This window comes from Macrobrachium nipponense, chromosome 5, assembly GCF_015104395.2.
Source record: "Macrobrachium nipponense isolate FS-2020 chromosome 5, ASM1510439v2, whole genome shotgun sequence".
Lineage (NCBI taxonomy): Eukaryota > Metazoa > Arthropoda > Malacostraca > Decapoda > Palaemonidae > Macrobrachium > Macrobrachium nipponense.
In genome coordinates, this window is record NC_061107.1 from 110,584,477 (window position 1) to 110,601,182 (window position 16,706).

The window sequence follows — 16,706 nt, forward strand, 5'->3', positions numbered from 1 at the left end:
ACGCGTATTTTCAAATACCCATCCATCAGTCCTCCAGAAAGTACCTCCGCTTCATCTTCGACGGGGACGGTGTACCAATTCAGGGCACTTGTTTCGGTCTCTCACCGCCCCACAGGTGTTCACGCGAGTGTTCACTCTGGTGTCGGCTTGGGCCCATTCGAACGGGATAACGTCTTCTGAGGTATCTCGACGATTGGCTAGTCCTGGCGAGCTCCCGCTCGCAGTTGCTACAGGACAGAGATCGACTCCTCAAGTTTTGTCGCGATCTGGGGATCGTGATAAACTACGAGAAGTCCGACCTCGAACCCAAGCAGAAGATGAAGTACCTGGTATGCTGATAGACACGGTAGCAGGGCAAGTCTTTCCCGCAGACTTGCGTATCAGCAAATTCAGGGGAGGCAGCCGGCCAGTTCCTGTCTCGGCAGGAACAGGCAGCACAGCAATGGCAAGTCGTGATCGGCCATCTGTCGTCACTCGAGAAGTTTAGTCCCTCACGGGCGTCTTCACCTGCGGTCTCTCCAGTGGAGACTAAGGGAGAGTTGGTCTCAGGCCAAGGATCCTCCTTACTTTCCCGTGGCTATCACGGACAAGGTGAGGCAGGACCTAGCCTGGTGGCTCGACGACAAGAACCTCTTAAGAGGAGTGCCCATACGCACTCCCCCCCCGGAGATGCTTCTGTTCTCAGACGCATCGACCGAGGGATGGGGCGCACACCTGGAGGAGTTGCTGACTGCAGGTGTGTGGGACCATCACGAAAAGCACCTTCACATCAATGTCCTGGAACTCAAGGCGGCGTTCAACGCTCTCCAAGAGTTTTCAGGACCGCTTGGTGGGACACTCAGTGGTGTTGATGTGCGACAACACCACAGTAGTGGCATATGTCAACAAGCAGGGGGGGCTAGTGTCTCTTCCGCTCCATCAGTTGACGGTGCAGGTGCACGAGTGGGCCACGGCCTCACTCGATAGAGCTGTCAGCACGCTACATTCCAGGCAAGAGGAATGTAGTAGCAGACAAGCTCAGCCGTCGGGATCAGGTGATAGGGACCGAATGGTCTCTACACCAAGGACGTAGCGGAAAGGCTCTTCAACCTGTGGGGGCGACCGGTCGTAGACCTGTTCGCCACCCGGCACAACAGAAAACTTCAGGTTTTCTTTTCAGCTGTGCCGGACCCATGGGCAGCTGCAGAGGACGCTCTCTCCAACACCCCTGGGACAACCTCTTCGCTTACGCCTTTCCTCCCTTCTGTCTGATTCGGAAAGTGATCAGTGCGAGCGCTGGTCACTCCCAATCTCAGAATGATCCTGGTGGCTCCCAAACGGCCACAAGCGTTTGGTATCCGGACCTGCTGGCTCTTCTTGCGGACGCACCGAGAGAGCTACCCACTTGGCACAACCTTCTAGCCCAGCCACACGTAGAACGGTACCACCAAGCAGTCCAGTTCCTTCAACTTCACGGCTGGCTGTTATCCACCATCTCTTGCGAACGAGAGGCTTTTCTCGTAGCGCAGCAACAGAGATGGCTGGACACGTCCGACAGTCCTCTGCAGCTGTGTACCAGGGGAAGTGGGCCGTCTTCTGTGGTTGGTGTCGAGACAGGGTCTGTCTCCTCTCAGAGCCACTCTTCAGCAGGTAGCGGATTTCCTCGTGTTTCTTCGCCGAGAGAAGCTCCTCTCAGTACCCACAGTTAAGGGATATAGAAGCCGCCCTGGCCCTCGTCCTAAACTGAGGGACTGGACATCTCGAATTCGTTCGAGATATCCTTGCTAATGAGGAGCTTCGAAAGGTCTTGCCCACCCAGGGAACTCAGGCCCCCTGCGTGGGATGTGACTCTGTACTTAGAGTTTTGACTCGAAGACCCTTCGAGCCACTCCGAGAGTCGTCAGACAGGGATCTGACCCTCAAGACCCTCTTCTTGCTGGCCCTGGCATCGGCGAAGAGAGTAGGGGAACTACATGGCCTTTCTTATGATGTTTAAACATACCAGAGGCTGGGGATCTGTGACGCTCGATTTCGTCCCGAACTTCGTAGCTAAGACTCAGAATCCGTCGATCCCTGACGACAGGTTCGAGTCTTTCACGATCCCCTCCCCTCCCTCCTGGACTTCACCGATAACGATGCGGATGAGATGCTGCTTTGTCCTGTGAGGGCGCTACGGCGCTATCTGAAGAGAACTCGACATCTCAGGCCTGAGTGTCGACGCCTCTTCGTTAGCACTGGGGTTACCAAGAAAGAAGTCTCCAAGAACACGCTTTCTTTCTGGCTGCGTGAGGTGATCAGGAGAGCGTACGAAGCTGATGGTAGCACGACATCCGTACGCTCCGACCGAGAGCCCACGAAGTCAGAGGTATCGGCACCCTCCTTAGCGTTCCGTAAGAACTTCTCCGTGGCGCAGGTCCTGAAGGCAGGTGTCTGGGCCAACCAGACCACCTTCACGTCCATTTTCCTACCTTCGGGATATTGCCCACAAGTCCTTGGATACTTTTTCCTTGGGACCTGTGGTGGCTGCTCAACACGTTGTGTAAGCTTACCCAGCACCCGAGCAGGCAGAACAGCATCGATTCCTGGTATGACTGGGAGAATGAATGCGTGAATGAGAGAGTGATGGCTTCTCTTACCATCTTTTTCTACCTCTACCTGTGGGCAGAGGGATACGGTCGTTACCTTGCTGGAAGGGAGTCAGATGCAGGTAAGCTATTCACAGAGCTCCATCCTACCTCTTTAACTAGAGATAGGAGTAAATATCCACCCACTTTTTTCTCCAACAAGGGGGAGAAAGTGGATGCCGACATGAGACAAACCCATTACTTTACATTTGCTCATGTAAAGGAAAAAGTTCTTACAATGCTGGTACAAAGAGATACGCTTGCCTCTCTCTTTAGTACTCGGCCCAGAGGTCTGACCATTGATCCTGCGGTGCACACCCCGATCAATCGGACAGAGGCTTGGATCCCTCCCTCGCTCTTACGACCAGGGAGGCATTCCAGGGATGGACGAACACCAGTCTGTTCATCAAAAAGACTCAGATTTCCTCCCACCAAGAAGTGAGTCTTCCTATTGTTAAAAGGGGGGGACCGAGGGTTTGTATTAGTATCGGAAACAAATGACAATTTGTCGAAAATTGCATTTTTTTTTCCTAACTATACAAAACCTGATGGTCCTTTACATATAGTCCCTCCTCATGCCACCCCTCACTCTGCGTATTTTGCATGGGCCAAAAGCAAAGTGATTTGTTTACCTCCCAGTCGCGCGGCGCGCGACGATCGGACAAGCAGTTAAACTACCGTTCTCCCCTTGTTTCGAAGCTTACGACCGTTCCAGCTGCCGCTAGCTACTTTCCTATTGTTAAAGGACCTCAGGTTTGTATAGTTAGGAAAAATGCAATTTTCGACAAATTGTCATTTTTCGCTGTATTATACACTAAATTGCGATGATTTTGGTATATAACAAATTGTAAAACGATCAAAGCAACTATAACTATCAACACCATAGGGAAAATATTATCACAATATGATGGAAGAATTCGTAATGCGCGGACATAAAAAAAAGCTATTTTTAAAAATTCACCATAAATCAAAATATTGTGTTAGAGACTTCCCATTTGTTGCAAAATGAATGTAATTGATTGAATATTACTAGACTGTAAGTGTTTTAGCTTACAATTGCAGTTTCCGACCATTTCGGTCAAGTTAAATTTGACCGAAGGTTAAATTTTTTCTATTTATTGTTATTTATATGAAAATATTTCAAAACTGATAAAAGCTAACCATGGGTTGTTTATTGTTGTATTCTGCATGAAATTGCACACATTTTCATATATAAAAGTTTATGTAACGGCTAATTTAAAATGGTGCAAACATTACGACAATTGGACGAAAAAATTTATGATTTTTTTTCGGAAGAGTTACCGCGTAAATCAAAGTATTTTGTGCTAGAGATTCTTCCAATTTGTTGCAAAATAAAGGTAAATGATTGAATATTACTAGAAGTGAGAGTTTTAGCTTACAATTGCGTTTTCTTTTTTTACCATTCGGTCGAGTCAAAGTTGATCCGAGGTTGAAATTTTGGCACTTATCGTTATTTATATGAAAATATTCAAAACTGATAAAAGCTACAACCATGGGTGTTTTTTCGTTGTATTTTACAACAAAATTGCGCACATTTCCATATATAAAACTTTATGTAACGGCTAATTTAAAAAGGTGCAAACATTACGATAATCGGACGAAAACAATTATGATTTTTTCGGAAGAGTTACCGCGCGGACATAAGGAAAAAGTTTTTTTCATAAATTCACCATAAATCATAATATTGTGCCAGAGACTTCCAATTTGTTGCAAAATAAAGGTAAATGTTACTAGAATGTAAAGAGTTTTTAGCTTACAATTGCGTTTCTGGGCTCAGCCCGTGTCGCTTCATGAAATGTCCTTTTAGCACCACATTTTCTAGGTAAATAAAATTACTAACATTACCAGAGGAAAAACTAAAATGGAATGTCGGAGTATTCTGACTCGCTCACCTTATATAAAAAGGTGTCGGTATAGTTTCTGGGGCGAGTGAAACCACTACCACGGGTCTCTTACCATTTAGATCCATCCTTCTACAAAATCCCCCTACCTGAGAGGGCTGACACAAGGCCCGCACCCTGCTACTACTACTACTAGCGCTCCCGACGCCATCACGAGCGCCTCTAGCGGTCATCCTTTCCATTAGCACCATTTTGCACACATGTTTTTTCTTTGCTGTGTTTTGTGCTCTGTTTTTTTTGGATTTATCCTCACCATGGAACTCCAAGGCATCGCCACAGGTAAGTTAAGTACTGCTAAAGTGTTTCACTTAATTTTAGCCAGCCAGGGACCCGTTTAACCGTTTTTATTTAGGTTATAAGACAGCGCCTCCTTCGGCCTTGTTACGGAGTCGTCTCAGGCGGCTCGTCCCACGTGTTTCATTATTTCATGCTTCTTCGGTCTCCCATACCATTGTAGCTTGAATTTAGCAATATATATGCCTACATTTTTGTGCTTTGTGCAAGATTTTACCATTAATGTGCTTTTACTAGCTTTCACGGGGATCCCTAGCTCGGTTTGAGCTCGTAGCCTACATCGACTTCCTTAGCTCAGTGTTCATGCATGCATGTTCCTTTGTTTAGGTCTGTTTAGGCTCCTTTAGGACATCTGTCATTTCTTTTAGTCCTGCCACCCTGGCCGCTGCCCTCCGTTCTTACGTATCGGCAGAGGCCAGCTCCCGAGTTGTTCGGCGCCCTCCCTTCTGGGTTGGCTCGTCTAGCTTTTCCAGGACGTTGCTTTCTCTCTATCTCCTTATTTATCTTCTCTTCCCCGTGTTGCATTAGGCTATTTTTGCATGCTTGAGATGGTTAGAGGTAGCCTTAGGCCACATCAGACTACCTGGCCTGTCTTAACGTGTGGTCTTACCACGTTCACGGTGAGCCAGGCGATCGCCATGAGCCACCCGGCTACTGTCCCCACGCTTCCTCCCCCCTGAGGGGGGGCAAGTACCGCTCGCTCACGTTACCCATGGCAACCATACCGAAGCGCCCTCCCTTCTTCCCCCTCTACACGGGGGACACGGGAGTTTTCAAGGGGACATCCGAGCTGGCTCAGCTCATACCGCTCTCACCCTTCGGTTCCAGGGGGGGTCTCCCGTGCGGTCGGGCTCGGCTGGCCACCTGGCTCAGCCGCGTTCGGACCTCCTCGGTTTCCGATCAGCTCTCTCTCACCCCGAGTCACCACCCTCCCCCACCACTCCGGCGGTGGGTCCCCTTGGCTCCGCCAGTCCTTAGGTGTGGTGACTGAGAGAAGCCCCGCCGCATGCTCCTCTCACATGTTGCCTTATTCTACCTTATTTTAATTTGTTATTGTTTATTTATTCTGTTTTCGCTAGCCGGCGGAGTTCCCGCTCACCATCCGGGTTCTCCTCCTGCCTGCGAGTATTTGTTACGGCGGAGCTACGCTCCCCCCGACTGGTTTTTTACTAGCCTCCTCATGCTCCTACCCGCTGTCCTCGTACTCCTCCCTCCGGCATATAGGCAGGTAACCTGGTTTGGTGAATCTCCTTATTCCGGTAACGCTGGAATTGTACTGAAACTAGTCTACCAGCTCTATCGGACACCCACCACTCACGCCGGGAGAGCAGTGGGAGGCTGACCCCTATATATCAATCACTCTCCGGTATCCTCCGGTGTTTATATTATATCACTTCCTGGACTTAGTCCAATTAGTTAGTGTCGATACTCTGTATCTGTTCACTTACAGGCTACTCATTGCCAGGAATCTTGGCTGTAACGCTGTCCTGCAGGACCCCTGTGGGCACGAGGTCTGCCGGACCATGCTGTCTGCGCTATTCGCTACGGGGACACAGCAGTCTGGCACCACGAGAGTTGCTCAATTTGTTATGATCTGGTAGATCAAGTTACCTCCGGAGTAAGTACCGTCCGGAGTACAACTGTCATGTATAATTTGGCCTATATGTATGCAGTCCTAATAAGTGATATATCTATATACAAACATATAATTTTTGTACATTTAACTTTCCTGTCAGATATATACTTAGCTATAGACTCCGTCGTTCCCGACAGAAATTCGAATTTCGCGGCACACGCTACAGGTAGGTCAGGTGATCTACCGTCCTGCCGCTGGGTGGCAGGAATAGGAACCATTCCCTTCTCCAAATCAGATTTTCTCTGTCACCCGTGCCTACAACATCGTTGTTGGTACCTCCTGACTTGATTTTCGTATTTTCATCACCGTTGATCTTCTGGACTGTCTTTTTGGTGACGTATTTGGATCTGTGGTTTTGCATCGCTTTTGTGGACTGTTTTTTTGGATTTTGCTTCGGATTTTGCTCAAAATGTCTGACTCTAGGTGCGAAGTTAGAAGATGTGTGAATGAGGGTTATTTGGTGAGACTACCAAAAGTGTCGTTAGGACCCTCACAATGTATGCAAGAGGTGTAGGGGGTATGAATGCTCTAGAAATAAAACTTGTAAATGAATGCTGTGAATAATGAATGAGGAAGAATGGAAGACTCTAGATTCCTACTTAAGGAAACTAGAGAGAGATAGGGTTAGAAAAGCTGCCTCTAGAAGTCTGAGTAGATCTCGCTCTAACAAGCCAGTTAGTATAACTAACCCCCAATTAATTGCTTCCTCACATGCAGTATCACCCTCTCCCAAAGCAGATAATGCAAATTCTGCTACGGAGATTGCAAATTTGAAGACCACATTAAGAAGGATGGAGCTTAAAATGCAAGCTCTTCAAGGTAAGACTGTGGAAAGTGATGTAAGTGTCCCCAGTGTAGTGGAGGGTGCGTCTGATCGGCTCTGTCTCGCTCCCAGGCCTAGACCTCTTCCAAGCTCCCAGGCCCAGAGGAGAAGGAATGTCGACAGCCGTACGGAGGTTATGGAGAATCCCCACCGATCAGGCGTCCCCTTGGCAGAATCTGTAGCGTCCCAGACTGCCAAGGATCGCCATTGGAAAGGCATCCTAAAAGAGTGCTTTTCGTCATCCGATTCGTCTCCCCGCAGAAGTGGATGGACTTCCGACGAACTATAGCGTCCGATCAAGAGGAGTTGGAAAGCGCCTACGCTAGACTCGAGTCTGGAACGTTTCCCAGAGGATTCTCCCTGCGAGAGGAAAAGAGCCAAGAGGACATGGAATTCTCCTGCTCTAAGATCACGATCTCCAACGCCTTCCAGGGCACATTCTCCTATTCTGATAAGGAAAAGGAACAAACAGCGACAGATATCCTACTTGAAATGCAGGAGCAGATATCTTCATTAGTAGGAGTATTAAGAAAAGACCCTCCCAGGAGAAAAGACTCTTTTCTTCCTGTTAAGAGATCTCGTCCGGTGGGCGTTCCAGACTCCAGGCTCCTCTCCTCTACTCCTCGTCCGAGAACAGAGACGATAACGGAAGAACGGACGGAAACTCATAGACTTGGGATGTCAGATACGGACAGTGACAACGAGTGTCCAAGTCGGACAGATCCAGCCAGGCGCTCGGTGCCAGAAGTGGACGACTCGGACAGGAAAAAGTGTCCTACACGGACGGCGCCAACCAGACACCAGACGCGGACAGCCCGGACAGGCAGAATTATAGTGTGCAGACAGCTACGACCAGGCGCCAAGCGCCAGATACGGACAACCTGGGACAAGGCGACAGCCAGGACAGGAAAAACGTTGTACGCAGACAGCGCCGTCCGGGCGCCAAGCGCCAGAAGCGGACAAGATGGACAGGCAAGAGTGTCGTACTGGGACGACAACAGCCAGGCGCCAAGTTCCAAATGTGGACAACTCGGACAGACGACACTGTCCGAAGCGGACAGAGACATCCAGGCGCGAGGAAAGAACCAAGCTTTCGGCTCCAGGTAGGCGCCAGGCACCAGGATTTTCTTCAAGGAAACCATACAGAGAAGTCAACCAGGAGGCGTCTCTTTATGATTTTGACCAGGAACAGGTTTCTCTGGACAAGGGCGCAAGATGTCACACAGGCGGCTGTCGTCCTTGTCACGATATATCTGTTGCTGGTGGAAGCTTGTCGCAAGCACAGCCTTCTCCTGACAGGGATGCAAGATGTCGCACAGGCGGCCATCATCCTTGTCAGGAGGGCTTCGATGATGATCGGGCTTTTTCGCGGGATCGGCATTCGCCTGACAGGGACGCAAGATGTCGCACAGGCGGCCGTCGCCCTTGTCGGGAGGGATCTGACCCTGCTAAAAACCCTTCACCTTGCATGAAGAGACGCTCTCCCCGGCGGCTGATAATGATTCTCCTGTGGAACTTTACTTAGAAGATGTCTCTGACACGGAAGCTCAAAAGGGAGCGGGACTCTCGGACTACAAATCTTTGGCAGCTCTTTTGCTCCAAGAATTTGGAGATTCTCTGAGTCCTGCCGCCCCTCCGTCTCCTCGGTCGCTGTTCACAAGCACGAAGACCTCAAAATCGTCCTCCTCCTTGAAGATGTGGCACAATTCCATGAAGAATGCTTTGCGGTCTTTTGGAAATTGGCTCAGCTCCAGGGAGGAGGCGGGAAAGACTGTCTTTGCTGCCCTCCCTCCAGACTTTCTGGGAGGATTTTTTTTTTTGGGGTTTTTTTTGGTATAAGACAGGCGAAGCGATGGAACTCGCCCTCCCAGCTTCTGCTGAAGCAGATTTCTCAACGCTTGTGACACGTCGAGGAGGACAGTCCCTCTCTTCAGCTAAGACAACGTGGCAAATGTCTGAAATGGACCATCACCTCAAGGGATTGTTTATGTCTTGGAAATTTTTAACTTTCTGGACTGGTCCCTTGGGGTGATGGCCAAGAAGACACAGGACAATGAATGCCTGAGCCCCGAAGTCCTTAATATTATTTTGGCTTGCATGGGACAAGGCGGTGCAAGACGGATCTGGGGAAGTGGCCTTCCTTTTCGGAGCGTGGGGAGTACTTCAAGAAGAGAGCTGTATTCAGTTCTTTATTACTAAAGCTGTCTCGCCGGTACAGAGGTCGTCCCTACTGTACGCCCCTCTGTCAAACCAGCTTTTCCCTTCTCAGTTAGTGAGAGATATTTCTCACTCACTGAGAAGGCGACACAAGATCTGCTGGTCCAGTCGACCAAAAAGGCGAGACCAGCTTTGTTCCCGCTACGAAGAAGGAGACACGGAACCCAAAGCCGCCCTTTCGAGGGAGTTCGTCTTCCCGGCCCTCCTTTAGGAAGAGAGGAATGGAAAGGAGAGGTAGGGCTTCTGCCCTTTAGACCTACCAAGAAAAACAAGTGAAGACCAGTAGGCGCCAGACTTCTGAAGTTCTCAGAAGAATGGGCGTTGAGAGAGGGCGGACACCTGGTCCCTCTCTATAGTGAGAAGAGGATATCTCATCCCCTTCAGAGACAGGCCTCCCTTGACGTCTACCCCAAGGGAACTGTCGGCGAAGTACACGGACCCTGTCAAGAGGAAGACCCTGCTTCAGCTAGTAGAACAAATGTTGGAGAAGGAGGCCATAGAATTAGTACAGGACCCACACTCTCGGGGCTTTTACAATCGACTGTTCCTCGTACCAAAAGCCTCAGGGGGGGGGGGGGGGGGGGTGGGGGGGGGGGGGGTGGAGACCTGTCCTGGATGTGAGCGCATTGACAGATTCGTGGAGAAACAGAAGTTCTCCATGGAAACTTCCAACTCGGTTCTTGCTGCTCTACGTCCAGGAGATTGGATGGTCTCCTTGGACTACAGGACGCGATTTTTTCACATCCCCTGCATCCTTCATCAAGGAAATATCTGCGATTCATGATGCAGGGCAGGGTTTTTCAATTCAGGGCTCTGTGCTTCGGCCTGTCTACGGCTCCTCAAGTGTTCACGAGCCTGATGAGGAACGTAGCACGATGGCTTCATCTGGAGGGGGTGAACATATCCCTTTATTTGGACGACTGGCTAATAAGGGCCAAAACGAAACAACAGTGTTTGGAGGACTTGGAAACGACTTTGGATCTCGTTCGATCACTCGGACTGCTCGTGAACCTCGAGAAGTCTCAGATGATCCCCAGCCAAAATATTGTCTATCTGGGGATTCAGATGGATTCTCGGGTTTTCGAGCGTTTTCCGTCACAAGACAGAATTGCTCGAGGCTTGGAAAAAGTCTCAACCTTCTTAGGGAAAGAACGAAGCTCAGCAAGGGAATGGTTAAGTCTTCTGGGCACCCTTTCGTCGCTGGAGCAGTTTGTTTCCCTAGGGAGGCTCAATCTGAGACCTCTGCAGTTTTACCTGCAAAGGATGTGGAACCGAAAGAAAGGGGATCTTTCGGATTCATTTCCCATCCAACAAGAGATCAAGTCACACCTGAAGTGGTGTTAACCCTTTTCGAAAGAACAAAGGAATATCCCTCTCGATTCGGAACCCTAAACTTCCATGTGTTGTTTTTCCGGACGCCTCGGAAACGGGATGGGAGCAAAACACACTAGGAAAGAAGGCAAGTGTCAGGCACCTGGACAAAAGAACAGGTGTCCTGGCATATAAACGTGAAGGAACTTATGGCTGTTCATCTAGCCTTGAAGAACTTCGAGTCAGAGGTCAGAGGCGTGGTAGTCCGGTAAACTCGGACAATACCACGGCTCTGGCTTACATCAAAAACGGGGGACTCACTCGTTCACACTATATTAGATAGCGAGAGACCTCTTGATATGGGCAGAGGAACGGGGCATTGTGCTACTAACGAGGTTTATTCAAGGAACCAAGAATGTAAGAGCAGACAGACTCAGCAGGAAGAACCAGGTCCTTCCAACAGAGTGGACCCTCCACTCAGAAGTCTGCCGAAAGCTCTGGTCCCTCTGGGGGAAGCCTCAGATAGACCTGTTCGCCACGTTCCTCTCCAGAAGGATGGAAAACTTATGCGCCATAGTGGAAGATCCCAGAGCAATAGCAATAGATGCCCTTCTCATGGACTGGTCGGGCATAGATGCCTACGCTTTTCCCTCATTCAAGATCCTGGGGGAAGTGCTAAGGAAGTTCCGTTCCTCGGAGGCAACGAAACTAACGCTCATCGGCCCCTTTTGGCCCGCTCGAGATTGGTTCACAGAGGTACTGGAATGGACGGTGGACTTCCCCAGATCTCTTCCTGAAAGGACAGATCTGCTCAAACAACCCCCACTTTCGAGAGGAATTCACGGAAACCTCCCCGCTCTCTCCCTGACTGCCTTTCGACTATCAAAAGACTTGTCAGAGCGAGAGGCTTTTCTCGAAAAGCTGCGAGTGCGATCGCCAGAGCCCGCAGATCCTCTACTCTGCAGGGTTATCAATCAAAGTGGGAAGTCTTCCGTAGATGGTGTAGGTCGAAGAAGCTGTCCTCATCCAATACCTCTGTGACCGATATTGCTGATTTTCTTCTCTTCCTACGAGAAGAATCACGCTTAGCCGTTTCGACCATTAAAGGATACAGGAGCATGCTCTCGGCTGTATTCAGAAACAGGGGCCTGAGCATAGAGGATAACAAGGATCTCCATGATCTGATACGATCCTTTGAAACTACAAAGACTAAGTCCTCTCTCCCACCAAGTTGGAATCTTGATGTGGTCCTCCAGTTCCTCTCTTCAGATAGGTTCGAACCTCCGCATAAAGCATCTTTTAGAGACCTCTCGAGGAAGTGCATTTTTCTCTTGGCCCTCGCGACTGCCAAGAGGGTCAGTGAAATACATGCATTGGACTCTCGGGTAGGTTTTAAAGGAGATTCTGCGGTTGTCTCTTTCCAACCTCTGTTCTGGCTAAAAATGAGAACCCCTCTAACCTTGGCCCAGAAGTTTTGAGGTCAAGGGACTCTCTCCTCTTGTAGGTAGAGAGCCAGAAAGGTCTCTCTGTCCAGTCAGAGCACTGAAGTTCTATCTTAAAAGGAAGAGTCAACTTCAGGGTTGCAATCAGAGTCTATGGTGTGCGGTAAGGGACCCGAAGAGACCAATGTCGAAGAACGCATTAGCGTTCTTCGTTAGAAATGTAATAACGGAGGCTCACATGAAATGCCAAGAGAAAGCCTTGAAGCTGCTTAGGGGTTAAAAGCACATGAAGTACGTGCAGTTGCGATTCCTTCCCTAGCCTTTAATAGGAATATGTCAATGAAAGACATCTTAGCAGAACGTACTGGAGATGCAACTTGGTATTGTGCTTCCCATTACTTTAAAAGACGTCAGAGTGACATACGACAAGTGTTTGTTCCGACACGGCATACAAACCTTCGGTCCTTTTACAATAGGAAGGTACTAGCGGCAGCTGGATAGGTCGTAAGCTTTCGAACAAGGGGTTCGGTAGTTAACTGCTTGTCCGACAGGCGCGCGCGCGCGACTGGGAGGTAAACAAACCACTTTTGCTTTCGGCCTCACAGCGAGTGGACGTGTGTGTTCTACGCTCTCTGCCCGCTTCTCGTCGTTTGCTTTCCCTTGGTTGTATGGTTGTGTTTGTGTTTGAGTGAACATTGTAAGTACAATCATTCCCTTTTTCATCATCTTGATTATTAATCTGATCAATTATGGAGTCTCCACGCCCCGCTACCCTCCGGAGATTGTGCCCGGGTACCGAAGGGCGTAAATGCGGTAAGTTCCGCTCCTTCCCAGAAATTGATCCCCATATTTTGTGCGCTCGGTGTCGGGGCCGCGAATGTACCCGAGCCGAGCCCTGTGAAGTATGTATGTCATGGTCGGAGGCGCAGTGGGGCTTGTACGAAGGTAGGAAGAAGCGAAGGCCTGCAAAGGAGTCGTCGGAAAGCTCTCCCGCGACTCCTTTGGTTACGGACACTTCGTCTTCTTTCCTGCCGCCGCTCAGCTCCCACATTTGGCGCCTTCCCCTTCGGGGGGGGGTTTCTAGGTCCTTCTCCTCACACCCCGATCTGTCGAGTGTGGAGGAGGGCGCGAGATACCCCGACGTTGAGTTGTATTCTGGGTCCTCTATCCGTTCGTCTACATCGCACGGACGGGTAGAGGATCCTGCTAATCACCCGACCTTTGCCTTCCTTCAGGTGCTGTTGCCGACGAAGGATGACCTCGGCGGACAGGTGTGGGCATCCGTTGGGTCTGCAGGGCGTGCCAAGTGTCCAGGGGCTGCTCTACCATCTTGCTGGCTCTGTGGCGGTCACGCACGCTACGGTGACGACCACTACCACGACCCTGTCAACTCCTGGCTATGCTTTACCTCCTCACCTGGTGTACACCCCCGCACGCGGTCTCCCCTGTTACACCACTACATCGGTGCAGGGGTGGGGCCAATCGCCGTACCACGGGGGAGTGTGATCCGCCGCCTGGGTTTGCCGTGCTGCCTCGACCAGACTTCGTGTGCCCGAAGAGCTCGCCCCTGGACCTCCCACCAGTACCTAGGATGTCTGTGCCGCTGGTCCGTCCACCTGGTCTGCCTGTACAGCCTGCCGTACCTGCCGTACCTGCCCAGCCGCTGTTTACGGACGTGGATGTTGCCAGACCCACTGCTTTGTCCGTTTCCTGTATCTGGTTCCTGCTGTCTCCACTGCTGTTCCTGTGATGCCTGCACCTGCTGACGTTGTTCCTGTTCATGGCGCCGCTGCTCCCGATGCTGATCTGTTCGGACAGGTGCGTCCGGGCCCTGTTGCTTCGGCAACAGCAGCCCCGGCTCCGCCCTGGATGACAGATCTGACATCGGTCCTGAGGAAGCTGACGAAGAAGAAGAAGAAGAGGAGAGGAGGAAGGTGTCGTCGTCGTCTTCATCGTCTTCTTCGTCGTCCGTCGTCGTCTGCCGCCTCTCCCCCTTCATCTCTAAGGCTTCACAGCCTAAGAAGAAGAAGGTCGCCTCCTCCCCCCTAAGAAGTCTCCTTCGGGAGCTTCTAAGGGCCCGCCCGTCTCGCTCCGGTGAGACGGGGGGTTGCTTCCGCTGGTCACCCTGCTCCTTCGGGAGCAGGACCCGTCTCTTCTTCCGCAAGGAAGAAGACTACGGGGACCAGAGGGGTGCCGGCTAACACCGGCACTTCCTCGCCTGCTGTTAGTGGTTCGACCACGGCAGCAGGATCCATCTCGGCCTCTCGTTCGCGAGAGGTACCGAGTGTACGGTCGCCCACCAGCGACCGTGCAGCTAGGAACCAGACCTCTGAGCCAGCTCAGCGTCAGGTTCACGGCACGGAGCGGAAGACTGGTGACAGCCGCTCACGCGACTCTCACCAGACCAGCTCTCGCTCTCGCGGCGACCAGCTGGCTACCCGGGCTGACGTGACGGTCCACGACCGGCCACGGGCTGAGGCTGGGAAGAGGTCCCCCCGTTCGCCGCACCAGCCACGGCTGGTACCAGCGACGTGACGCGCCGTGAGGATATGCACCGGTCTCACCGTGACAGTGGAGCTCGCCAGTCGCCTGACCGTCACTCACAGAGAGTGATCGGGTACGGCCACCAGCACCAGCTCTTCTGACACGCGAGACCGGGGCCGCTGTGCTCAGTCCAGCCGTTCTCCACAGCGAGACGGCTCGACCAGGCCTGCAGCTCGATCGCCACCGCGGGTTGACGATCGCCTGCAGTCCCTCCAAGCCCACTGGTTCTGCCAGCGAGCGAGGAGAGCATCAGCAGGTCTGCCTCTACCCATACCTTCAACCTCCTCGGGTTACACCGGGAGGAGCGAGGTATTGAGGAGTGGATCGTGAGGGGTGCGCCCCTCAGGATCCCATCACGACGTCCATACGTACCAGGCACGGTTCTCGGGACCGGCCAGGTCGTATGCGCAAGTGGCTGGAGGAGACCGAGAGGGGTCTGTCGCTGTTCCCCCCCGCGAGGGGGGAGGATCTCGGGAGCTGCTCCTGTTCGAGGGACTGGATGGTCCTACTCCGCAGGATGCAGTCACTCCTGAGATTCAGAGGAACTTTGCCGAGGTAATTGCGCCCTGTGATTCGTCAGCACCGACCTTGGGGAAGGATCGCCGCTCCCACCTTCCGAGCCCACGTCCCGGCTCGAGTCGTTCTGGGGGCCCGAAGAGGGAACCCAGACCGACGGTGGGTTTTCCTTTTCGTGGTGGAGCTTGCCGACTCAGTGCTGGACCAGGTAGAATCTCTTGTCTCCGGGCAAGACGGTTCTCTCAAGTCTGGCAGGTCGAGCAAGCTGCTTCCACCTCCTCTACTGCGACAGCGGCGTTTTTACGTGCCGTCTGAGGACCCGATGCCGCCCAAACAGGTGAACCCGGAGTTAGCCAGGCTAACGCCGGGTGTGTCTCTGCAGCAGCTCCTGTCAGAGAACCTATGGTTCTCGCAGCAAGAGGCACTCGGCCTGGAATCCACTGCCATGGCAGCTTTCCAGGCCGTCTCCTGGATAGATCTGTGGTCCCTCACAGTATCTAAGGTCGCAGCCAACTCCGGGGGAATTTCTCCCGAAGATGACTCTGGCCTTTAGGAGACTTTGCCAGTCTGGGGGAAGAGCCATCTCCTTCCTTGCCCACCAGACGGTAAACCTGTGGGCCAACCTGGTTCTCTGACGTAGGGACGCTGTCCTTACTCGAGTTTCCAGGGTGGCTGGGCGTGAAGCGGCATTGGGACTTCGCAATGGACCGTTACGGAGTTCCACGTCTCTCTTCCCAGGAGAGATGGTGGACGCTGCGGTGGACAGACGGCGCACTGACGACAGTGACCGTCTGGTACACCAGGCAGTTTCGAAGGCTTCTGGGCAGCCTCGAACTGCGGCCAAGCCAAAGAGCTCGGCTAGCGCTTCCACGGTGGCTAAGACGGTAGTCGCGTCGAAGCCCCGTGGAAAGACTCTGTCTTCTTCGACTTCTGCAAAGGGGAGCTGTAACCAGCCCTCCTCCCAGCCCTCCTTCTCCCGAGGAGGCTCTGGGAAGAAGTCGAAGAAAGGGGGGAAACGCTAGGGACGGCGTTCCCCCTCACCTGCTGCCGGAAGTGGGGGGGGTGCCTGGCCAGCCATTGGGCAACTTGGCAGCGCTACGGCGCCGAGACCTGGATTGTAGATGTCCTTCGGGAGGGATATCTATTACCCTTCGAATCTCGGCCACCCCTCACCTCCAACCCGGTCCAACAGCAGTCGTACGTTCCAGGATCATCGAAGGACGTAGCATTGAGACAGGAGATCAAGACCATGCTGAGCAAGAGAGCTGTAGAAATCGTCACGGATCAGTCACCGGGCTTTTACAGTCGACTCTTCCTGGTGGAAAAGTCTACGGGAGGCTGGCGCCCGGTGATAGATCTCTCTCCCCTGAATCGGTTTGTTCGCCAGACCCGGTTCAC